Source organism: Myotis myotis, unplaced genomic scaffold (assembly GCF_014108235.1).
Source record: "Myotis myotis isolate mMyoMyo1 unplaced genomic scaffold, mMyoMyo1.p scaffold_m19_p_1, whole genome shotgun sequence".
Classification (NCBI taxonomy): domain Eukaryota; kingdom Metazoa; phylum Chordata; class Mammalia; order Chiroptera; family Vespertilionidae; genus Myotis; species Myotis myotis.
The window spans coordinates 38376697-38403502 of NW_023416313.1; the positions used below are offsets into that span (position 1 = coordinate 38376697).

General features: G+C 36.4%; 1 protein-coding gene across 13 annotated transcripts in view; it reads left to right on the forward strand.

Annotated features, from left to right (window-relative positions):
• The window catches only part of ADGRL3 (adhesion G protein-coupled receptor L3), a 770556-nt gene that overhangs the window by 149913 nt on the left and 593837 nt on the right, over positions 1-26806 (forward strand). For all 13 annotated transcript variants that reach the window (XM_036335141.1, XM_036335133.1, XM_036335163.1 and 10 more), the window contains one exon: positions 12445-12513. The gene's annotated coding sequence lies outside the window, so the exon portion shown is untranslated. The remainder of the gene's footprint in view (positions 1-12444; positions 12514-26806) is intronic.

Consider the following 26806-nt stretch of genomic DNA (forward strand, 5'->3'; position numbering starts at 1 on the left):
GAAGGGATTAATATTTTGGAAAATGGTGAAGGCATACAGAAGACCCTCTGCAAACACAGGCTGCTTGATGTTTAAGATCAGGAGAGCTAAAGGATTTTAACAAGAGTGACATCATCCATACATTGGAGGCAGGGGGAGTGCACCTCCCTGCTTGCACTGTCAGGTGGCGCAGGCGGAGTTTGCAGCAGGGCTGTCACATGTCAGGAGCTCTGAGCTTTAGCGTCGGCAGAAGTTTTGAGGGGCTGTATCACGGCAGCCAATCTGGAGTTGCTTCCACTTTAAAATGAAAAGCAATTCATGGAACTCCCCCAGCTCTACAGCAGCAAGTTTTCCTGCCTAAAGTGTATGGATCTTGCAGAACTCCAGTTACTGTCCTTAGAAGCTGCAAATATTAATCAAAAAGCCAATTTTCCTTATCTCCTCTTTCTTTCTCTCAAATAGCAGAATAAAATAATGAGTAGTTCTATTTTGTGTAGTTGGAATTCTGTGTAAGGCCTGCACCATTTTCAACATACGATGAATGCAGATTAATGAGAATAATGATGAAAGCTCGAAAGATGATATTTATAGGGCTTAGAAAAGCTATTATTTTAATTCTGTTGTGAAGCTCATTCGCTTTCTCAACAAATGAGATGACTTATTAGATAACTGATTTGAATTCAGGCTTACAATTTGCAGTTTGATTGTATGCTAGCGACTTTTCCTGAAAATAGGGCAGTAGTTTTAGGGGGGAAAAGGAAGACGTTTTATTTTTTTTAAATAAATAATGGTGCTTAGTTGCTTTATTTTAAAGCAACTCGTCTCCCAGTATGTCATTAAAGATGCTGAAAAGGTTCTAGATTTCTGGAAAGCCACAATTTTATGGGACACCTAAGAGGCAATAGTTTGGCTAGCTTTACCACCAGCCCCAGAAACATCAGTGTCTACTGATACATTGTACATGCACAGGTGGAATGCAGCCGGCAGGCCGATGTGTATGCTGGGTTTTCCTAGTGCATCCGTATCATTTCTCCCAGTGGAAAATAATGGGATGTCGCCTTGCAATTTTTACTACTATATAATAAAATATAGCCATAATAAATAGCATCTAAGCACATGAAGCAGATTTGGACTGAATCCATTTAGCCTTCATCACTTGGTATAGCCCAGGCTTTTAAGTAGTTGTGTATCCTAAATTGGCTTAATTTGATCAAGTTGCATTTGACTTGGACTGCGGTGGTGTAGAGACAGATTTTTATTTTTACATGCTATTTAATATTTAGGTCATATTTTAGTGTATTTACCTTTGTACTCCATTGTGCTATTAACACACTTTGTCCAGATTATAATCTAAATTATGCCTTGATTAAGTTAGTGGATCTTGGAAGCCATTATTGCTGTAGTTTAGTTGTTGTTACTACTCTTATTATTATCCCTCGTGCTGTTAATTAGTTTCAGACCAAAAATGTTGCACATTGTCAAGAATATGTATATGTGTGTGTATTTTGCCATCCTTTTTGTGGATATTATTCTTAGTACATTTATTTTATTTCTATATATCATGGTTATGTCACTTTAAGTTATTTTCATAACACATAACCGTGAGGGGGGAATGCTTATCACTCCTTTGAAACAATGTCCCCTAGGAATTACTTTAATTACTTACCTTTATTAAAATATTGAGTTTTTAAAATTTACTTGGTATAGAATTAATTCACATTGTTATCTATATATATAAAAGCCAAGCAACCAGAACGATGGAATGACCGGAACTACAGGAATGACCAGAACGACGGGTTGCTATGACGCACACTGCAGAGGCCAACCAGCCTGATCGGGCCCTGATCAGCCCCTTCCAACCTCCTGCGGGCCCTCCCCTTGGCTGGCCCAGTTCCCGATTGGCCCCCCCACCCCAATCAGGGTTGGGGCTGGCTGGCCAATATCCTGCATGCCCCCCTGCTGGCCCAGCCCCAATTGGCCCCCATCAGGGCAGTGGCTGGACCCCACCCATGCACTATTTCATGCACTGGGCCTCTAGTTGAATATAACCAATTTATTTTACAGCATGAATTCAGGACCTATAGTTAAAATACAAAAATATTGTCTAAACTTCATCAAGGTGTTAATTTTTAATTGTCTGTAATACCAGTATAATTTGAGCTTATTGCTTCATAATTAGTTTGTTTTCTATTTTATTTTTCAAAATATATTTTATTGATTTTTTACAGAGAGGAAGGGAGAAGGAAAGGGATAGAGAGTTAGACACATCGATGAGAGAGAAACATCGATCAGCTGCCTCCTGCACACTTCCTACTGGGGATGTGCCCGCAACCAAGGTACATGCCCTTAACTAGAATCGAACCTGGGACCCTTCAGTCCGCTCTATCCACTGAGCCAAACTGGTCACGGCTATAATTAGTTTGAATTGTACCTGATCAAAACTTCAGATATAAGGAATCTTATTTGCGTGGGAGTTTCCTAGGGTCAATAAACTTTTCTAGAAACTTGAGGCAAACACCCAGACTGTTAAAGTGGCAACATTGCAGGTGTTTGGCAGTTAATTCTACTGTTCCCAGAGTTCTGTCTAGGTAGGCTCAGTTTTCCTCAGAACTGTAGGTATTTGGGGTGGTTGTTATGTCAGTTTGCTTTCTCTGCTGCTTCTGAACTCTCAGGGTTAGAACTCTGTAGGAAATACTTGATCGAGGGCCGCTCCATGAGTCAAGTTCATCGAGTTTTAGTACACAATTTTAAAAACAAACGTACTTCCCGATTTAGGACTATGTTAGATTGATTTGATTTCCAGATGTTGGAATCTCAGATAAAGGACTTATTAGTGTGGAATATAAAGCACACTATTCTAAAGATCTTAGTACTGAAGCTTTCCTGCCTAAAGCCTTATACAAAATGAGAAATGAGGCTTCATGCAGTGAACTACAGGCAATGTAAGAATGGGACAGGAACAAGAGGAGAAAGCAGAGTAGCAGTGTTGTGGTCATCTGATAGTTGATACGTAAACTAATCTTTTTCAGTTGTCCAGCCAGATTTCTCTTTCTTGGTGCAGAAGCATTTATTTTCTTCTTTCTGCCTTTTGTTCCCACTGCCCCCTGCACAGTTGGAACATCCCCAAAAGACTTTGGCAGAGGTCACTTCTCAGAAGCTTTTTAAACTTTAGTTAGAATACATTTATTGATTTTTTTTTAAATGACCAAAGGAATGAGGATTTGGGGATAAAGCTCATCTGGGAGCCAGTGTCTGCTTTGGCAGTCTGAACTCTTTTCTACCTTTGAGAACACTTCATTAGATACACGGTTCTCCTCATCAGTAAAACTCAGGATTCTGGCATATTGGATTTCCAGGATGGATATCAGCTGACAGTTCGGCCTCCTAGTCATAGAAGATAAAGATAATTTGTCTAGGACAGAGAGTCAGAAACTACCTAACTATATAAAAAATCAATAGCTTCTTTTTTAAAAATTCAATCCTGGGTCTGTAGAAAATATTTGGTAGTATGTGTTGGCACAATAACTTAATGTTAGGCTATTTTCTTTATATTTAATAGTTTGAGTTTACATTGTTTTGTTTCTCTAAATTAGCCGTGACTGGAAAGTACATTTTTGTGAATAAAAAACCCTGCTAAGTAAGGATAGGGTAATGTTTAAAGAAAAATTCCTTTTTATACTTTGACATTTCTGCTTCAATGCATTTTAAAAGTTTCTTGCTTAAATTTGAACGTTAAATAAAACATGGCAAGATTTCCTACATTTATAATTCTCAAGTAATTATCATATGAATCAGAAAGTGTACTATCTAAGTCATTCTGGTTGAGACAATCTTGGGTCCCAGGTTCCACATTATGCTCTGGAGTCAAAGGGCAGGCGATACGGAGCAATGTGTAATAATACACAGTGTCAAACTACAGCGGGAAGGCAGGGAGGGTTGGGAGAGGTAGGAGATCAACCGAAGGACTTGGATGCATGCATATAAGCATAACCAGTGGACACAAGACACTGGGCCAGGGGGGTGAGGGCATGTCCTGGGGAGTAGCGGAGGCCAGGGGGAGGTCAATGGGGGAAAAAGGAGACATATGTACTACTATTTGTAATACTTTAAACAATAACATAAAATTAAAAAAATAAAATATAAGGTTTACAAAAAAATAGAAAAAAAAGACAAAAAATAATACACAGAAAATGGTGGTTATTATGCATTGGATTTCAAAATTATTTAGAAATCATTTAAGTAGCAAATATCTCCAATACATTCAAAGTGAATTTGTTCTTATACAACCTTTCAAAAACATACATATTATAAAGAACAAGGAAGGTGTATTTTTTCTTTTTGTTTGTCCACCTTAAAAAATAAAAACATGTATGTGCTTTACAATGCATATTCAAAGAGGCAATAACAACCAGTTTCACTTGGTTGGGGTATAATTGGAAAATTCTATGTAATTTATGAATTGTAGTTCTTTATTTAACAGGAATTTTGAAACCACTCTTTTTTCTTAACTCCTTCGTAGACAAATATTTATTAAAAATTCACTATATTGCTACTGAAATTGAAACAGATGAACACTGATCTATATAATCCTCTTCTTAACATCTTAAATACTAAAATATTATGTTATATTTTCATTACTTTTAAAGCAAATGTTCAAATTATTTTGGACTCTTCTGTCATAGAAAATATAAATGTACTTTTTAAACAATTGTTATTTTATGATATAAGAAATAGGGTAGATTTCAGTGTATCCTATCAGAACATGATTATTTAAAAGTATAGAGAGTAAGAGTATTTTATTATAAATGAAAGAAACTCAATATTTTCTATTATTATATTTGGAAACCGTGACTAGGAAGCAAATATATTATGTGTAATTGTAGTGATAACATAGCCATTTATGAGGAGGGAAAAGTAGTAAATTGAATGATTGCTTTTTACATCGACAACTTGAAAGCTGTTTTCCATGCAGAGGCAAATACAACTTCCACCAAAAGTAGGTTTACAATTAGTTGTGAGGACGTGAAACACAGAGTTTATACTTGTATTATTATTTATTACTTATTTTGTTATTTTCCATACAAACAACCATCAACCTACTTTTGCACCACTCTGTACATGGCTGAGGAAATTGCTTTTCTGGAAGCCAACGAGTCTCTTAGGGTTAGAGCATCGGCTGCTTAAATCCTCTGGCCTCCGCCATTGATCCATCTTGCCCACACAGAATCTCCTCTATGCAGTGAGTCCTTTTCTAGGTATCGGTTCTAGCCTTCAATAGTCACACCTGTTGTATATTTTACCGTCTTTTCTCCCATCAGAGGTAGCATCTCTTTTTTCTGTGTATGGTAGAATGGTAGAACTCCTGCTGATAGCACATGGTTCACAGCAGGTCACATTTTCTCCCTTATTATGTCCTAGGGCAATAGCTGTATAGATCTTTACATAGGAATAAGCTACTGCATCTGGGAATCAGTCCTAGCCCAGGCTCAAAAAAATAGGTGCTTGTGGGTATGAGAGATTTAGGTAGTTTTGAATACTTGGAAGATAATAATGGCCTTGCACTTTATTATCTTGGTTAAGATGGAAGAGTATAGCAGAAGCAGACCCCTGGAAAAATTAACCACTCCAGTACAATGTCTTAGCTGAACACCTGCTGGGATGAGAGTTCTGACATTATATATGCCATGGGCTTCTGATTAATCCAAGCATTACTACTTCTCTGTGGGCAATATGAAAGGAGATAAGTAAAAGGCCTAGTCCTTGGTTATAATTTTAATAAATAGATGCTTTTCTCTATGAGGGCAAGAACTTTATATATGCTGCTCCAATCCTTGATATTACACAATGGCTGGGTATATAGTGGACACTAATTAAGGGCTCTTCCCTTCACCTTCCCATCCCATCCCATCCCATCCCATCCCATCCCATCCCATCCCATCCCATCCCATCCCTGACCTTCCCTTCCTTCTACCTTCCCTCTCCTTCCCTTCCCTTTCCCCGCTCCCACCTCCTTTCCTTTCCCTCCCCTTCCCTCCCCTTCCCTTTTCATCCTATCCTATCCCATCCCATCCCATCCCATCCCATCCCATCCCATCCCATCCCATCCCATCCCATCCCACCCCATCCCATCCTCTCTATGTTGAACAGCAAACTGATTGTCACCAAAATAGATTTCTTCTCTTATCCTAACTATAAAATTTCGACGTTCATTTTTACCAAATGTAAAAAGTTCAGCCTTTTATAAGTAAAAAGTTGGGCAATACAGTGATTAAGGTTTGATGATTATTATGTGCGTTCTTTTCCCCTAATAATAAACTATTGCCTGACTGGTGTTGCTCAGTGGTTGAGTGTCAACCCATGAACCAGGAGGTCTTGGTTTGATTCCTAGTCAGGGCTTAATCCCCAGTAGGAGGTGTGCAGGAGGCAGCTGGTTGATGATTCTCTCTCATTATTGATGTTTCTCTCTCTCCCTTCCTTTCTTTCTAAAATCAATTTAAAAATGAATATAATTCTATTTGTTTAGACAACTCACTTTGTATAATTCCAATTATTTTAAATTTATCAAGCTTTGTTATTATATCTTAATACAAAAAGATTTGTTGTATGACCTAAAGGAATTTCCAGGACGAAATTCCACAGGATCTCTACTGTTATAACTGGAAGTAGAGTAGCTTTTCTGGAATAAACTCTTCTTAATTTATGGTGTGACTGGTCATTTTCCATAGTCCTGAAACTGTTGGTTTTGGAAATTTTATCCAGCTTTGTCATTGATTTAAAAGTTTTGCCCCAAGGCACTCTCCTTTTTACAATGGCTTACTTTTGGGGGCCCATAAAACATCACACAAGGAAAATGTGGTACATTTAGGTTGCATTCCCAATTTAAAATGCAACAGGAGTTTAGAGATGTGATTGTGTTGAGGCAAATTTCATGGGAGAATGAGACCTCAGTGTTGTATTATTATTATGGTATTCAATGTGTAAGTCTAGACAAGTGAAGAGAGCATTCTTGGTACAGCCATTGCATTAACAAGCCACTTGTCCATTATAATTGGTTTGAGGAGACTGTCAGCACCAGAGGCTGGCTGATGTAGAAATTCTTTTTGGTCCAGTTGTTTCCAAAAAATGTTTGCAGCAGAAGAGAACATTCTTCCTCTAGAGCAGCGGTTCTCAACCTGTGGGTCGCGTCCCCTTTGAGGGTCGAACGACCCTTTCACAGGGGTCACCTAAGACCATCAGAAAACACATATATAATTACATATTGTTTTTGTGATTAATCACTATGATTTAATTATGTCCAATTTGTAACAATGAAATTGGGGGTCACCACAACATGAGGATCTGTATTAAAGGGTCGCGGCATTAGGAAGGTTGAGAACCACTGCTCTAGAGGGTCTTGAAAACTAGACTCTGAATAGCAATAGGGTGCTTTTGTGGATTGCTGAGCAGAAGACCTACATGAGGAAAACAAGGTCTCAGATTACCCTGTACATTTGCCAGAATAGATTTGAGAGAGCACAGAACGATGCAATAAGAATACCATTGTAATATGCCAGGCAAAGGGCCTATGGTGAAAACATACAGTGGCAGGAGACCAAATGAAGAGGAAAATACCGTGGAGTCTTATCTTGCACTACCAGTTGATCATCATGGTAATCTTTATAAATTGCCACTTTGTAATCTATAAAACAGAAAATATTTCTTCTCTGCCTATATCACATGGCTATAAGGATTATGGTATTGAAAATGCGATGAAACAGATCTGAACACTCCATAGAGATAATATGGTAGTGTATGATGATGATTATCAATAAGGAATGAAGGTAGATGGTTTTTGAAGATAACCCATAGACTAAGTAGATAGACTAAAAAAAAATTGGAAAAATAATTTGAATGGAATGAGTAAAAATGTTGATTTTATTTTTTAAAAATCTCAGTCTTTAGATATCTTTTAGAAAATCTCATTATAATTTTACGCTAAAAACATCTAGTATTTAACTCACATCAGAATGATCTCTTAAAAATATATTTGTACATGTCACTTCCTGATTTCTTATAAACCTTTATTGGGTAGTTCATAGAATAAGTCACCTAATTTTGTAATTAATGTCTTACAAAGACAGTACAATATCTTTTTTGTCTCAATTCCAGACTGATTTTTACTGGATTTTTTGCAATCTCATTTATATACCACACTGGGAAGGTGTGTTTTAACTGTATTAAGTGTTATGAAATTCTGATGATTACTTTTTGATAAAAAATTTAGGAAGTTTATTTTTTGCTTTACTTATAAATATTCTCTCCTCTAACATAGCAATAACCAGTATGGCGCTCTTTGAGAAGCTTGAGAATATAGACTCTGAGTTTGGGTCACTTGTGTTCAAATTCTGGCTTTACCCTCAGTGTCCCGGCGTACTTATTTGTAAAATAAAGATCATCTTTATATTAATTTTTTTCTTGTAAAAGTTAAGTGAGGATATCAAAAGTGTGTTTCAATCCTTAAAACAAAACACAAAACTTTTTATGGTTAACTGAGAATATAAAGTATTCAAAAATAAAAGTGTTTAAAATTTAGAAATTTGTTTAAATGAAAATGTGTCTCTCTGTTTCTGTTACTATCTGTCTTTCTCTTTCTCCCATATTCTGTTCTTACTCCCTATCTAGAAAGTAAGTATAAACTCTCGGAGTGTTACTTTTGTCTGTTCATTTCACGGCCGGATCCACAGCACCTAGAACTGTGCCTGGGCAATCAGCACATATTTGATGGATGGATGAATGAATGAATGAATGAATGAATAATGAATGAAGTTGCTCTACTTTGTAAATTTGCTATCTCAGTATTAGGAAACTTACCTTGATCATTCATTTTTACTGGTGTTTATATTTTAATCAGTGAATCAAATTTATTTTACTTTCCATTTTTGATGTGTTTGCTTTTAAGGTTTTTTTTTTTTAATCTAAAGCTTGGGCCAATTTAAGTTTAATTTTTAATCAAAACAGTATAATATTCATAACCAAAGTATTTTCATGTAATTCAAAAGACCTAGAGTGGGTCACAATACTAATTGCTAGGGAATTGCTATTTATGTCATTTGAACAGTAATGAAAATATATTTGTATGGATTAATTTTATCAGAAACACACCAAATTTTTATATCCTCAGTCAGCCCTTTTTGACCACATTGCTCAAAAAATAATAATAGCTGCTCCTTTCTACAATCCCTTGTAGGTAATTTTGTTAATTAGAAATTTACTTTATTACTTCCTACTGATAGTACTATTTGATATGATACCTTCTTCTGACTGTTAGGTTTTCTATTTCTCTTACTATTTGTCTCCCCCCTTTTTCCTTTCCTGTGTTTTCAATCAGACTTGGCCTGCTAACTCTTAGGAGGCTAAGGTACCCTCTGTGAGCTTGTTTTTTCCTTTGAGTTGTCTGCTAACTCTTAAGTGCTTTAAGTGGATGGAGTTCAGAGAATGAATCACTTAGATGTTGACTAGTCAAACTGTAAGTTGAAGATACTCTGTTCTCCTATTCAAAAAGGAAAGCAAAAGGTTAAAGACAGCTATCCAAACAAATTTAAAGACACATATAATGGGCATTTTTGTTCTTGATTTCAATTTATGGGAAGCCAATATAGACAGTTTGCAATAATATTTTTAACCAAAAAATGTAAATGTTTTGTTTACCCAGTCAGCATTTTAAGGCCCTTTAAAGAATATTTATCTTTATTGTTGAAAGTATTACAGATGTCCCTTAATTCTCCCCACCCCATTGACCCCTTCTATCCCTCCTGTACCCCTCCTCCCCCTAGGCCTTCACTACATTATTTTCTGTGTCCATGAGCTATACATACATGCATACAAGTTCTTTGGTTGATCTCTCCAACCTCACTCCTGCCTTCCCTCTGAGATTCAACAGTCTGGTCCATTTCTCTATGTCCCTGGATCTCTTTTGATCATTGCTTTATTTGTTCATTAGATTTCATATTAAGTGAGATCATGTGATACTTGCCTTTCTCTAACTGGTTTATTTCACTTAGTTCTTAGTTCTGTAAGGAGTAGCAGTTCAAATTGAAAAGGCAGTCATAGTCTGTGTTCTCAAACAATTCATGTTACGGTAGAGGGTTCAGCATGAGCATCAGGGAAGATCTGATTGGTTCTGTCTGTGGTGGGTCTGGTGATATATGAAAAACCATGTGTAAATACTAATGTTTGAATTTCAGAATGTATTTCCTAAAAGGAAGTAAAAAGGTTTAAAGGGTGAGGGTAACTGTAGGAGACTTTGCACTGTCATTACCCATGATTATCAATTATGAAGAGATATGCTTGCTCTTAAAAAAAGAGAAAATTACCTTAGGTAAATAGCTGGTATTTATTGAATACTAGAGGCCTGGTGCACAAAATTTGTGCACTTGGTGGGGAGGAAATCCCTCAGCCCAGCCTGTGCCTTCTCACAGTCTGGGACCCCTCAGCGGATGACCACCTGCTGGCTTAGGCCTGCTCCCCAGGGGATTGGGCATAAGCTGGCAATCAGACATCCCTCTGACAGCCCAGGAGCCCTCGGAGGATGTCCACTTGCCAGCGGGGAGCAGGCCTAAGCTGCAGTAGGACATTCTTAGAGCTGCTGAGGAGGTGGGAGAGACTCCCACCACTACCGCTGTATTGACAGCCGTCAGCCTGGCTTGTGGCTGAGCAGAGCGCCTCCTGTGGGAGTGCACTGGCCACCAGGGGCCAGCTCCTGCATTGAGTATCTGCCCCCTGGTGGTCAGTGTGTGTCATAGTGACCAGTCATTCCAAGTAGTTCTGCTGTTAGGGTCAATTTGCATATTACCCTTTTATTATATAGGATGCTCCATTTGTTGAAATAATGGTTGTGCAGGGAAATACAAGAAGGTGACTAAAGAATTGCTTTCAATTGCCTGTTTAGTAGCAAGCCTGCCTTTAAATATGGACTTAGAGCCTTAACTGGTTTGGCTTAGTAGATAGAGCGTCAATCTGTGGACTGAAGGGTCCCAGGTGTGATTCCGGTCAAGGACATGTACCATGGTTGCGGGCACATCCCCAGTGGGAGGTGTGCAGGAGGCAGCTGATCGATGTTTCTCTCTCATCGATGTTTCTAACTCTCTATCCCTCTCTTCCCTTCCTCTCTGTAAAAAATTAATAAAATATATTTAAAAAATAAATAAATATGGACTTAGATTGCTCTTGTGGTAAAAAAAAAAAATCTCACAAATTGGCCGTATATGGTGGATACTAACTAGAAAAAATGGAGTGAGTTCCACTGCTTTAATATTTTCAAATCCTTAAACAAAATATATATTTATTACTGAATATGTTCCTCTATTTGTGTGTATGTATAATTTTAATCAATAGTGATTCTGCAAAAAGAACTTAATTTTTAGTTTATGCTAATCACTCTCTGACAAAATATAATTCCTTATCCATAGGTAATGAACTGTCATTGTTTGGCATGTATATAGTTAATTAACCTCCTGCTAATAGCATAATATTCCTAATAGCATAATAAATACTAAGTACCACAGTTAACTAATGCATCTGATGCTTGCACGAAGCACTATGACTCACCAGAAAGTTTAAAAATTGATATGACTGGTTGATAGAACCATTAGAAAACATTGAAATTCCAAAGAAACACTTGAATGACATCTTGCCATTTTTTTGTGAAATGTCTGACATGTTTATTATTAGTTCAGTAAGAAAACAATAATAAAAGAAATACAAAAACATTGTGGAAATTTAAAGAAAATGAAGACAATCCCTCTTGTAAATCTACCATTTAAGTAAACTTACATTTTTTACTTCTTTCTTTCTAATATGATTAAAATCTGAATTTGTTTAGGTTATTATTATAATTACAGCCTCAGTGTATGTACACATTAGTACATAGAGAATATGTGCTAATGTGTATGTTTGTGTGCATATATGGTTAGATAGCAAAATGCATATATGGTTAGATAGCAAAATGTACTACGGAGTTTCCCAGTGTTTTGTCGGGGGTTTTTTTTGTGTGTGTTTTTGTTGGTTTGTTTTCCACAGCAGTTCTCTCTAGGTAAAAGTGATTAGATGCATCCTAGGTTCTTAGCTTGAAGAGCCTGTTGCAACATACCAGAATAGTTATTGGAAATCTCGGAATATGTTTGAAAAAATTCATGTGTTCTTTTAATTAGGAGACTATTTTAAATTTCTTATGTACCACATTCATTACCTTTTCTGAGTAAACATTATAGTCAAGTAGATCATGGAGGAAAATGTGTCACATATAAATCGAATTTTGTTTTTATGCCATGGTTTTTCTGCTATACTAGTACCTTACACATTGTGGGGGAAAACTACATTGGCAAACAATGAAAAATATAAAAACCTACTCAAATAGTACTACAACTAGAGCCATAAAATAAAGTATTTTTCATCATTAATTTAATGTATTTTTGTTTGTTTTTACAGAAGTGTTTAAATGTTCACTAAATTGGAGGAAAAAAACATGGATGTTTAACAACTGAAAACCACATTAAGGTAATTAGTAGATTATTGTTGCCAATCCATTTGTTAGTAACTTACAAGTGTATTTAACATACTTATATTCAAGTTTGTATATTCTGTTATGAGTGTCACATTGAAAATTTATATTGTATAATGAGTTATTAGAGTTAAATTTTACATGTTTTGGAAAATCAATTGATATTTCTTGTGGACAAATATGCAAATAATATAGTTCAAAGTATTTGCTGTGGTGAGGAATTATATTCCAGCTATATTAAATATAAATGAGCGACTAAAAATAATTTTATTGGCTCTCTACCTCTTTGGAAAGGCCAATAGGTATACTATCTTAAATGTCTGATAAGTATTCAGAATTTTGTTTTTAATTGCTGCATGTATACCAATGCAATAAAAGTTATTTTTGTTTAATTTATCTAGTTCTCAATTACATATCCCTGACAATAAATGTGAATATTAGGAAGTATGAATATTAGCAAGTAAATTATTTTGAGAAAAAATGTTTTTATTTATTACAAATATATTTATAAAGTTCAACATAAAAGATTTTGAAGACCATAACCTTAGGCCAGCATGCATATATGCATGTTCTTCAGAAAATCATTTTGAAACCAAAAAATGTGTGTGTTTTGAGCCTGGTTCTTGTCATGAATGAAGTTGTGGACAAAAACGATTAATGGAACCAAAGTTTATTGGGAGAAGCCTGTTCTGGAAAAGGTGTAGCTGGGGTTCCAGGAGCAGGACAGTGTCCAGAGTTTCTTTCCATGTTACAGTGGAGAGTAATTTCCATCCAAGCTAATTACAGTCTATTAGGCCATGTGTGGAGGCCCACATGGACATAAGCCACATGGGTGCAGGGATGTGCTCTCCTGCCACAGGAATGAACCCATTGCATGCTTAGGGTAAGAGAGAGGGTAAGAGGAAATAGCACCTTTTAATTTAGGGAGTGGAAACAGCCTTGCCAGCTCCTGATTGGTCTTTTCAAGGAATTTTGCCTTAGCAACATACTTGGGATTGGTTTATACACCATACTGCTTTGTGATTGGTTATCTGCAGCTTCCTGTCTTAGCAATAACCCTACATCTTAAAGTTCATGCCTCTGGCCCTCCCTGCCCAGTTGGGGTGCCTTAGAAATTCCACCTAGTTTTATTTCCTACACCCCCTGGTCCATGTCCCTGTCCACATAGCTGACCTCTGTCTCCTCAATTTGAAGACAAATTAGGCCTTTATAATAATTATTCAACAGTGAAGTTGGAATTTCCTGTCTTTTTGAAGTTACTGAAATTAATTTCTGGAGAGCAACTTTGTATTGTCTACAATGTCAGTTATTTTAAACTAGAGGCCTGATGCACAAAGTTCATGCAAGAGGCTTGGCCCCTGCAGCCCGGCTGGCCCTTGCATTTCCTTGCAGCCTCTCACAGTCCAGGCTTCGTCCAGAAGGTCGTTCAGCTCTTTGGTCTAATTAGCCTATTAGGGTTTTTTTATTTTTTTTTATTTTTTATATATAGGATACTAGAGGCCCAGAGCACAACATTCGTTGCACTAGGGGGATGGGGGGAATCCCTTCAGCCTGGCCTGCGCCCTCTCGCAGTCCAGGACACCTCGGGGGATGGCCTAAGCTGGCAGTCGGACATCCCCCAAGGGGTCCTTAGTGTTGCTGTGGAGTTGGGAGAGGCTCCTCTCGCCATTGCTGCTTTGCTCACCAGCTGTGAGCCGGCTTCTGGCTGAGTGGCACTCCCCCTGTGGTAGCCCTGCTCAGCCAGAAGCCAAGCTTGCTACTCCTTAGCGCTGTCTCAAAGGCAGGAGAAGCTCCTGTCACCGCTGCTGCGCTCGCCAGTTGTGAGCCTGGCTTCTGGCTGAGCAGCGTAACCCCTGTGGTAGAGCACTGACCACCAGCGGGAAGCTCCTGCATTGAGCGTCTTCCCCCTGGTGGTCAGTGTGCATCATAATGACCAGTTGTTCTGCCGTTCAGTCGATTTGAAAATTAGGGTTTTATTTTATAGGACTAGAGGCCCAGTGCACTAATTCATGCACAGGTGAGGTTCAGCCAGCCCGCCCTAAATTGGGGCTGATCAGGCCAGGCCAGTGTGGGGGAGGGGACAAGGCAGGTTGGCTGGCCAGCCCTGCCCCTTATTGGGATTGCGGGGACCGATTGGGGGTGGGGCCGGCTGAGGGTAGGGGCTGCTGGTGGTTGGCCTCCGGCCCTATCCCTGTTCTACCCAGGGCCAGCCGTGGGGAGGGGCCGCCCCCCGATTGAGCCAGTTGGCCGGCCTCAGTGTTCATCATAGCGACTGGTTGTTCCAAACGTTCTGGTCATTCTGGCTTTCTGGTTGCTTGGCTTTTATATATATAGATAGCCTTAAATTAGAAGTATTAACTTTATTATTCTTCATATTAAACTAAATCATGTTCATTTTGAATTACTGATATAATATGTTTTATAAATTATTACCAATCTGTTTCAAAGGTTTTCTATTTTTCTTTTTAGAGTAAGGGAATGAGTAGCTTAGACTATAAAAATACTGCACTTGCCTTTGTAGGCACTAACTTGTACAATTGTTATTCCTTCTTGTGATATTTTTATCTTAGTTTTATTGTCACTGCTTTCTTTCCACATTTATTTACAATGAAAATTAGTATTATTCCTATATTCCAGAATAGATTTGATTGAATTGATTTTATTTATATTTACTAGCTTATTTATACATTAACATACATTTTCAGACATTCTGTTACTGACTTGCATATGAAATGGATTTTGGTACTTAGGGAAAGAAATAAATTAAACAAAAATAGGTTATTTTAATCATTTTTTAAAAAAATAAAGCCAAGCAATATCTGATCTGCTTGCTCTGGAGAAAATAAATGCTGGTGGGAAATTGAAACTCTATGGAAATTATTATATACATTTTTAAAAAGTCAAGGACAAACTAAGACAAAAAGGTGGGGGTGCAGGTCACTTTTGGTGGAGGCTCTTAAGACCTCATGGAAGCTGTGAAATTCACTGAGGCGTTGTTAAGGCAGGGAAGGTGAGGTCATGCATTCCAGGCCAATAGAATAGCTTGTGAAAAGGGACATGAAGGAGCAAGGGATGGCAAATGAAGGATTGACATGTCTGGTGTGGCTAAAGGATTAGGCACATGTGGTTGGACAATGTTAAGAGATGAGTCTGGAAAAATAGTTTTGGAACAGTCCATGGAATATCAGGTTTGCCATAATAAAGCTTAATTTTCCATCCTAATTCCTAGAATGGATTATTAATTTAATGGTACCCATAGAGTTTTGAGTAGAACATTTTAGAACCTCTCCTGGAGGAAAATAAAAAAGAATTAAGGTCTTATACCATTTAATATAATGACTGTTATAGTCCCCTAAATATAAAGTTTCTGTAGGAATCATAGGAACTTTTACAGTGTTGCATGGCGTTGAATGATTGGCAGTATTTGCTTCCTTGTTTTTTAACTGAAATATTCATGTATCATAAATTCACCTTTTTTATGTATATAATTCAGTGGGTTTTTGTATATTCACAAAGTTTGTATGAGCATTCCCACTGTCTAATCCAAACCATTTCTTTCATTCCTAAAATAAACCTTGTACTCATGAAAAGTTACTTCCCTCCCCTTTCCCCTCCTCTGGCAAACTAATATATTTTCTGCCTCTGTGGATTTACCACAGAAATGGAATTATATAATACGTAGCCCTTTGTATGGTTCTTTCACTGAACATAATATTTTTAAGTTTCATACTTGTGTGAATTAGTACTTAATTTCTTTTTATGTCTGAATAACATTCTATTACAGGATATGTATATATCACATTTTTCATCTGTTTATTAGTTGATGGACTTTGGGTTTTTTACATGCTTTGGCTATTGGGAATGATGCTGGCATAAGTATTTATGCATAAGTTTTTGTGTAGTTTTATGTATTCATTTCTTTTAGATCTATACATGGGGTAAAATTGCTGGGTGATCTGGTAACTATATTTTACCTTTTGAGGAATGTCAAGACTATTTTACAAAGTGGCTGCACCATTTTACATTTGCACCAGAAATACATGAGTGTTCCAATTTCACCATATCCTTGCCAAAAGTTATTACTGTCTGTCATTTGGATTATAGCCATCCAAATGGATGTCAAGTAGAATCTCATTGGATTTTGATGACAATGTTTATTTTTAAGAGTATTTTAGTGTATTGATGTTGCATGTGTTTGGATAAGTGCATTCATGGAATTATTATCAATTTTAAATAGACTAGTCCTCATATTTAGACAGTTGATTTTATGAAGTGTTAAATAAAAATTACAAAATGTAGATTGTTTGATTACTACTTGCCCAAGTCTACAATTAAAAAAAAAAAAAGGACATTTTTCCTACTCCTACTATAGGATATTTTTCAGATTCATTGTTCTATATAATAAAAGCCTAATATGCAAATTGTCCCCTCGGGTGGTTGTTCGACCAGGAGACCAGGTGTTCAACTGCTCACTATGACATGCGCTGACCACCAGGGAGCGGCACGGAGCATGGTGGGTGTTGGCGACATGCTCTGACCTCTTGCCGGCTACCTGGGGGCATGGGTGACGGGGATGGAGGTGCGGTCAGAATGTGCGGTGTCCGCCAAGCTCACTCTCACTCCACCCTCTACCCTCCCCCAGGATGCCAGGTCCTGAAGCCCATGAGGAGCCTTCCCCGCACCCACGCGGCTTCTCCTGGATGAGCCAGGCTGCAGCCGCTGGGACTGCAGGGGCCACTCGGGCTCCCTGTGGGTTCATGCAGGAGCTGATCTGCCAGGCTGGCCAGGAGAGAGTGCGCCGCCCGCCCGGCTTCTGTGTGGCACTGCTGGGTGGTCTAGAGGCCCCACTGCACCCTGGTCATGGAGTCCGGCTGCGCTCACTGCATCTCCACATGGGGACTCAACTCGGGTGCTGTGACTCAGGTGGAGGGGGGCACACGTGAGCCCTGGGGACCAGGTGCTGCCCAGGGCTCAGAGGTGAGCTAGGACCTGCCCTTCCATGCCAGACACTCACGCTTCGATTGCCGGCCAGGCCTAGGGACCACACCCATGTACGAATTTCGTGCACTGGGCCTCTAGTATGATATAAACATTAATAACCTCAGATTTATTAATGAGCTAGCTAAACACTTAAAATTAACAAGGAGATTGTAAAATAGGGCTTTGTCTCGTATATCATAAGTGATTAAACTTGTCCTAAGTACATATTTTGTCTTGAGGTGTAAGTGAATGATAGTATACAGCAATAAGAATAGCCAAGATTATTCTTAATTAATATCTGAAACACAGATGCAAACTTCTCTGGCATTTTCAGTAATGTTTAAAGTAATGTTCAATTGAGTCATCTACAAGTTTCTATCAAACTTTATGATAAATGTTTAGAAGCCTTATTTGAGATTTCCTGCAGGGAAAGAATAAAGTCATTGGGGAAACCCTAGTTCTTTCTGCTGTGGTGAACATGGCTGAAATCATGCAAGAGAAATCGCATGGCAACAAAGAAAGAGGTATTCTTGTGTCAGCAAATGCTATTGGAAGATGGCCTGAGGAACATTGCTTTAATCAGAGGAGATAAGTGTTAGAACATATTATGTAATATGAGACATTCACTTCACACTTGGACAACATATATGCTTTTCCAACATGTGCCAATTTATAATACTTGCTGGATTTTTTAAAAAAATCAGGTTGGCCTAACTGGTTTGGCTCAGTGGATAGAGCGTCGGCCTGTGGACTCAAGGGTCCCAGGTTCGGTTCCGGTCAAGGGCATGTACCTTGGTTGCAGGCATATCCCCAGTAGGGAGTGTGCAGGAGGCAGCCGATTGATGTTTCTGTCGCATTGATGTTTCTAACTCTCTATCCCTCTCCCTTCCTCTCTGTAAAAATTCAATAAAATAAATAAAAAAAGATCAGGTTTATTGATGTAAAATTTATGCATAATAAACTCATTCTTTTTTAATTCATAATTTTGTTTTCATAAACACATCACATTGTGTAAGATACCACCAAAGTCTAGATAAAAAACATATCCATGACTCCCAGAACTTCTCTCATGTGCCTTTGTAGACTGGTCAACCCCTCCTACCACTATTAATCGTAAGAACCTCAAATTCTATTTTAATAAGATACAAAAGAAAATCTGAGAGGAAAGTGGAGTTTTGAAGCTAGACCTTGTCCTCTGCTTCAACGTAGCGTTTGGAATAGAGTTAGTTTGACATTTCTAAGAATTACATGTTTCTATAATAATTTCTTAAACCTCAAAGGAAAGATGTACTGGAGAAATACTGTCCACAGTAAATGACCTCTTGGAATGTATTTAACCTCAGTGTCAAACTAGTTTTCAAAATTACAAAGCCTATTCAGAAACGTCACTCCAAGAAAAGTTTTGGTTAATGGCTCATTCATCCAAATCCTTAGGCAAAAATCCTTGGAGTAATTGTTGGATTTTCTTTAGCACATATTGCACATACATCTGCACTTTCTCTCTGACTTATGATCACCTCCTTGGCTACCACTGTGGTCCATATCACAGTCCCTTCTCGCCTGGGGAATTATAACAGCCTTTTTGTTGTTGTTGTCCACTGTCTTTATTTTACCTCATTCAGAGACATGTTCATCTTCAACCTTCTGTCTACTCCCGCTGCCCCGTGTACACTGTAGTTTGCTGAACACACAAAGCCGCTGTACCTTAGCCCTTGTTCCCTGTGCCAATTCTTTTTTCATGGCAGCCGATCCTGAACACCCTATTTAAAACTGAAACTGCCTGGAGACACCCTCTGCCCTCTTCCCCTGTTTTCTTCTCCAGACCACATATTACCACATTACATATAATTTTGTTGGTGATCTCTTCCCATTAATTAATTAATATATTCTAAATATTTTTCCTTGTAATATATTTTAGTTTCTGTTTTTGTGTTGTTGTTTTATGTGTGTGTGTTTTGTTTGGTTTTTCCTTTCCTCATGGTTTTGGATATTAGAGATTTAACTTTGGAGGTATGTCGGTGACTGTTTGGCTAAAAGCAGGCGGATTATCTGGGAATATTTATAACAACTCAGGTGAGGTATAATTAAGATTGGGGATTTAGAGGTAATAACAAATTTGAGCCTCTTCAGAGGTCAAATTAAGAGGTCTTAGTGGAAGATTGCATTTCAATAGAGAAAGTTGAAGTCTCAGTGGAATGAGTGTAAGGTTTAAAACTGGCCACCCTGATTGTGGGTGGCATAGTTTACTGACCTTTAGGTAGCAGGATTCTTTGTGTGTGTTTACAATATAATAATGTTTATGCAGAAATAATAGTGCTTGTTTTTTACAGAAATAATATCCAGAGCGAGATGTTAATTTTTATATTTAGGTTTGAGAGATCACTACAGATATAACACTTTGAACTGAAAGTATCTCACTTTTTTTTACCCAGTGTTTATTGAATTCAAAAGGAGAGCTTTGGTTTGCTATGAGATAATATTTTCTAATTAATTTTAAAAAATACAGTCAGAAAGTGCAGAATGTAAAAACTGGCCATGGGCAGAGTAAAAGCACATTAATTATTCAGACAGTTATCCCTGCTTATTCCATTCTTGGAGAAATAGTGGCTGTCAGAATCTGTCAGCTGTAGAGTTAGTGCCCTTCAGAATTTACACGCATAAATGGTGACCTTTTGGAAAATTTGCATAAAGATAAGTCTGGCATTGGAATGATAGCTGCCAGTCAGCTGAGCAGAGCAAACGTTGTCAGCCACTGCTTACACCACAGAATTGACTATGAAACAATGAACAGCAAATGGAGCACATGCAAAACCACAGGAATACAAAAATAAAACCTATTTTTAATAATTTTACAACAGTTAAAGAAGTATAACCAATTACTGAATATCCTTATATTAGTACTAGAGGCCTGATGCACGAAATTCGTGCAAGAGTAGGCCTTCCTTCCCCTGGCTGCCAGCATCAGCTTCCCTCTGGCACTCAGGACCTGGGCTTCCCTCGCAGCCCCAGCTTCATCTGGAAGGACATCTAGAAGGACATCCGGAAGGACATCTGGTCTAATTAGCATAGTATGCTTTTATTATTACATGTTTTTGGTGCATATAGCTTTTCTCACTAAAGGTCTCTGCTAACATTTTTTTATGTTTTATTATAACTAAATTTTATAATCTAACCGTTTAACCATAAATATTTAATATTATATTTTATGTTATAAAATTCATGTATACTCATTATGGAAAATTTAGAAAATGTTGCAAAGAGAGAATATTACTGTTGTCCATTATCCCATCTCCAGAGAAATCCATGATTAACAGTTTGGTGTAAATTCTTAGTTATCTTTTAAATAAATAAACATAAACATATTTATTGCTTTATAACATGGCCAAGTACCTTTTTGCTAGCATCACACTACATTTTACTCATCATAAATGTTACTGAGGAAGGCATATATTCATATAAATCTTTTGGTACATAAGTGATTATTTCCTGGAATAGCTGCTTATAGCAGTGGAGTTATTTTAAAGCTTTTGATACACATGTGAAAAAATCAGGATTCACTTTCAGAAGCTGTCACTTTACCTGTATCCTCACCTTTCTTTAATCATTTTAAATGTTATATTTTAAATGTCTGATGAAAGCTTGTCATTTAGGAAATGTCTTATTAAAATTAAGGCAGAAAATCATTTTAAATGTAAAAATACAATTTTCTTTGTGTATTAATTACAAATTTCAATTTCTTTGTATAGTAGCATGCTCCTTACCACTTACCTGAGCCATCAACCTCAACTTAAAACGTTCGTATTTCATTCAGAAAAGTGCTAAACAGCGAGGTGTGCAGGACGTATAACCTCTAAGATAATCGCAATGCTCACATTCCATCATTTCTGATTTTTATGGATAAGCCCTGAACCCGCAGTGGCCCAGAGAGAAACTTATGTCCTCATCCTTGTACTTCACCAGATCTCCTTTATCTGAAACTGCCCTCTGTTGCCTCTAATCCATGGCATGGGAAACATTTTATCATGGTTCAGAAAAGGCTGCTTATTTTCTCCTGAACCAGGGGTGCTATATTGAATAGAATGAGAGCTGCTCTATGCTGTAAATATTTATAGATTGGGGATTTTGTGCCACCGCTAGAAAGTAAAAAGAGTCTATTACTCTCAAATTTTTTATAGGACAGGGAATTCATGATTTTTTAAATTGAGTGTTCACATTTAAAAATTTTTATTGAGTATGGTCCTTTAAAATTACCCATTGTAAATGTTTGAGCAATTTTAACATACTTATATACCCATGTAACTGTGACTGTCATCTGTCTGTCTGTCTAGGTATCTGGCTGTCTATCAGTGCTTGTGTTTGTTTGTTTGTTTTCTATGTACAGTTCTGAGATGTAAGATTTGATAGAATTGTGTTTGCTCACAAGTAGGGTACAAAGTATTTTGATCACCTAAAAATTCCCTCATGCTGCCCCTTTGTAGTTCTCTGTCCCTAACCCCTAGCGACCATGTATCTGTCTTCATTCCTATATTTTTGTATTTTTCAGATGTCCTATAAATGAACCATATAGTAGGAAGTTTTTTGAGACTGGCTTCTTTCATCATAATGCCTTTGAGATTCATCCTTGTTTGGCAGGATATAAATAATGTATTTGTTCTTTATTGCTGGGCAGCACTTTATCTTGTGGATGTCTCACATTTCTTTTATTTATCTACCTGTTGAAGAAATTTGGGTTGTTTCTAATTTTTAGGTGATGATAAAGTTCCTATAAACATTTATATGCTGTATGTATGTGCATGTGTGTATACACATACATTTTTATTTCTCTAGGATAAATACCCAAGAGTTGGATTGGGTCATGTGATAAATGTATATATTTATTTTTAAAATTATTTTTGTTTTATTTCTCTTACCATATTTTGTTCCCATTTATACTTTATTTCTATTTTAGGTGCCATTGCTATTATATAAATTGGAGTTGTGCAAAAATTTTACACTTCAAGTGCTGAGTAAAATAGTGACTTTTTAAAAAAACTAGCTTGACTATGGAAAGAACTGCTTTTATTGGTCTCTGCATTTGGGTAGGAAAAATTACATCATCTAAGTGTAAAAAGAAGTTTTTATTAGTTTTCCTTTCTTGATATTCACTTTTTTAAGGAGTGTATCTTGATGCCTTTAATGAATAATCCCAAAACAACTAACCACAGAAACTACAGCTTAACTGTTTCTGTTCTAGATGTATTTTAGATCTTTTATTCTATCCAAAGCTCATTTACATAGAAAAGGCCCTCATTGAGAATATATTTACAATATGTTTTAACAGATGTGGTCATCCAGCATCTAAGACCCAGCAGATTAAGTTTACCAAATTATTTAAAAAAAAGAAATAGTGAAAACTAATATGAATCTAATATAGTATATTAAAGATAGGTAATAAATAAGCATTAAAAGTCAGAAAAATTTAGTAAATATAGCAGGCTGAATCTATTCTATATCAGAGCAAAGTTTCATTCTGTATCTAAGAGGCTCTGAGTGATACCCATTTTGCAAATGTGTTTTTTATTAGGAAGAATGCTGGGTCAAATTTCCTTCACTCTAGGCCTGGTCTTGCCATTAACTTGTTGTGAGACCCAGGGCACATCATATAATCTCTCTGGATTGTAGAATTCTCATTTGTCCAATTAGTGAGAACAGCATTAGATTATCCATAAAGGACATTCTTGCTTTTTATAAAAAAATAGGATGCTGCAATTCTATGATGATCTTGGGTCATTCAGAAGAAAAAGTGTGTGTGTTTAATATAACTTGTTAGGAAATAAGGATATATATAATATATTTTCAGAAACCTAAAAAATATATATGACTTTGAAAATTAGTTTCTGTGCTTGGAAAAAATCCACTAAGTATTCCAGAAAGCTTGAAGGTATTATAATCATTGATTTCCCTAATTGTTTTTCAAAAATTTAATAATTAAAAAATTCTGGATGTTGGTTTATATTAATTAAATACAAGGGTAAATGTAAACTCATATCCCCATTTGTTAGTATTATAGGATTTTGAAATTTATTATTAAAAAAATTATCAGAGTTTTCAATGTCAAAAAATGTTTTAAATTAATGTCCCTCATTAATTATGAAACAGGAGTGATACTAAACTCTCCATTTTTTCAGAGTAAATATCCATTATTCTAAACAATTTCAAGCTTATATACTCATAAGAAGAGGAATCTGATTAAAAAAATCACCTTTGGTTATTAATAACTAATAACTCCATATTTGCTTAATACAGAATAACTACTACTTCATTACGTTAACATATTTCAAAGACTGAGGAATGTCATCATAAATCTTGACGAGGATGAAGATTACAACCCAATTGTAATTTATGTCAACATGTAATTATTTAGTACATCTTATATCAGTGTGTAGTGTGCATAAGACCTTTGCTAAGTTCTGGAGTAGTGACTATGCTATCCTGACCTCGAGAAGATCAAGACTAGATGGGAGTACAGCAATATGTATAATTAGCTCTACTGTAATATTTTGAGTACCATAATAGAAGCATGAGGAAAAGGGAGCAATTAATTCAGAATAAAAGACCTTGGGAAAGTTTTGCAGAAGTGGTAGCATAGGGGATTGATTTTACTAGAGAAGAGAGAATGGACATTTTAAGAGAGAATAATGAATGACCTGTGCTGGGGAATATATTTTTTCCTGAATGATAGAGTATCAGGTAAAGATACTAAAGAAGAAATCTGAGGACATGTTAACAAACCATTTTTACATTATTACATGTTATAATTATACAGATATTAATGTGATACTGTTATTTTAAAGAACAACATCTCTTAGGTATATGAGAGATTCATTGCATTAAAGGTGGATAAGACAGTCTGATAAAAAATATGAAGAGAGGGCTAGAACGAATAGCTACAGCATTCTGTGAACTGTTCAAAACACCACTGCTCTCAGCAGTGCACTTTTACATAAATCTTTGAAATATATACTTTTAGAAATTATTTGTCCTGGGAGAACTGCATTTTTTTTCTTTAAAACATTATAAATTTTATACTTAAATAATAGTTTCTTTTATATCTGTCCAATCCATCTAGTATATAATATGTGCATTTTTCCTTGGGTCTAAAATGTGTTAGTGAAAGAGAATTTAATTGCTTGAGAAAAAAAAGAAATAAAGAAATTGGATTTCTTGGTTTGGTTTAGTGCTGCCTTCAATGTTCTGAGAACAATAAGGCAATTAACTAAAATGTTTATACACAAAATTTAATTCCTAGGGAGTAGCTTCTCAAATTGCCTCTTACAAGTGTAATGGAAGCAAGTAATTGTTTGCTGGTTTTGTTGCCAAAAATTGTGAATGGCTAGATTTTTGTAAAACTTGGTTGTAATGCATGTGTAATCATGTAATCTCTCCATTATAAATTTCAGTGAAGATATTGAATTTTGTAGACAAACACTTTTTGTTATATTGCATCTCAGTGTTCTCAGCCACAAGTAAAGAAATACTTTTTGTTATTAATTATTCCACAAGTGAAGTTTTTAATAGATTTTTTCATTTCAATTTAATTTCATCACTGATTAAATATACTAGATTAGCAATATTTTTGGACTGACAGTTTATGGATAATCTAGTGATAAGTAGTTGAAAGTTCAATGTTTATTCTCAGCATATATAAATATCCAAAGAAAGCTAACATTACTGATCATTACACCTTTACCAGTTACTATTTTAGCGATAATTCCCTCTGATACCACCTTTGCAAAGCTTTGCTAGTAGGACAAGAGAGGTGGAAATGTATTAAAAACCTTAGCTATATTGCCCTGACTGCTTTGGCCCAGTAGATAGAGCGTTGGCCTGCGGACTGAAGGGTCCCAGGTTTGATTCCAGTCAAGGGCATGTACCTTTGTTGCAGGCACATCCCCAGTAGGGGGTGTGCAGGAGGCAGCTGATCGATGTTTCTCACTCATTGATGTTTCTAACTCTCTATCCCTCTCCCTTCCTCTCTGTAAAAAATCAATAAAATATATTAAAAAAAACAACCTTAGCTATAGATATAGCTTCTGAAAAGTTATCCCTGGGCAAACAGTTGTATAGATAATTTCTAATAACTTAGCTTTACTGTACTACATTATTTCAGTTGTATTTTATCTCAGTTGGTATATTTTCTCCTTGAAGTTTAAGCATATTATTAGGTTATTCCTATACAATAAATATAATACAAATAGGAGGGTTATTATATGTTATTATATCCATTCAGCAAAATATAAAAACAAAGTTTTCTTGTAATAAATATCCAGTTGTAACCCATTTGAAAAAGATAAAAAAATTAGCCCTAGCTGGTTTTGCTCAGTGGATAGAGTGTCGGCCTACAGACTAAAGGGTCCTAGGTTTGATTCAGGCCAGGGTACATGCCCAGGTTGCAGGCTCAGTTCTCCCTGCCCCACCCCTGACATGCAGGAGTCAGCCAATCAATGATTCTCTTTCATCATTGATGTTTTTATCTCTCTATCTCTCTCCCTTTCTCTCTGAAATCAATAAACAAATAAATAAAAGTTAAAAAAAGAGAAAATTATAAGGTAGCTGAAAAGCTTTTAACTGGCATGGACTATAGTGGAATGTCAACAGTGTTTAATGTAAAACAATTTTTAAAACATTGATATGGAGGGGTATAGCTTAACTGTTAGTTTTGAAAGAGTGACACTAATAGGTTGTTTTTTTATCCCATCTTCTGAGAGAGCACATTGTGCTCACGTTAAGAGGCAAATGAGAAAATAATGAGCTAATGGTGTCCACCAAACTGTATTCACCATAAATTGAAGACCACATCTGACTTGAGATCATTTTTAAATTGCATTTACTATAGCCTATTTTTAGTTAAAGAGTGGAAGGATTTATTTGTGAAGTGCTACCTACAGTGTGCCTTTCACCCAAATGCTCTTCACAATTCCTGTGTATACTTGATTTCCAATGACAAGTATTTCTTTTTAGCTTTAGCTATAGCAGAAAAGGAACTGTTAATAAAGTTTGTAATTAAAATCATTACATTTCCCCTTCATTATATATGTATTAAAGTTTGAAAACTAGAACGCAGGCTCTGGCCAGATAGCTTAGTGTCTACCCAAATACCAGTACACTGAGGTTTTAGGTTGGACCCCTGGTCAGGGCACACACAAAAATTAACCAATAAATGCATAAATAAGTAGAACAACAAATTGATGTCTTTCTTAACTCAAGAAATAAATAAATAAAATAATAAAATATAGAATGCAAACTCAATTATAATGCTGGTCCATTTCT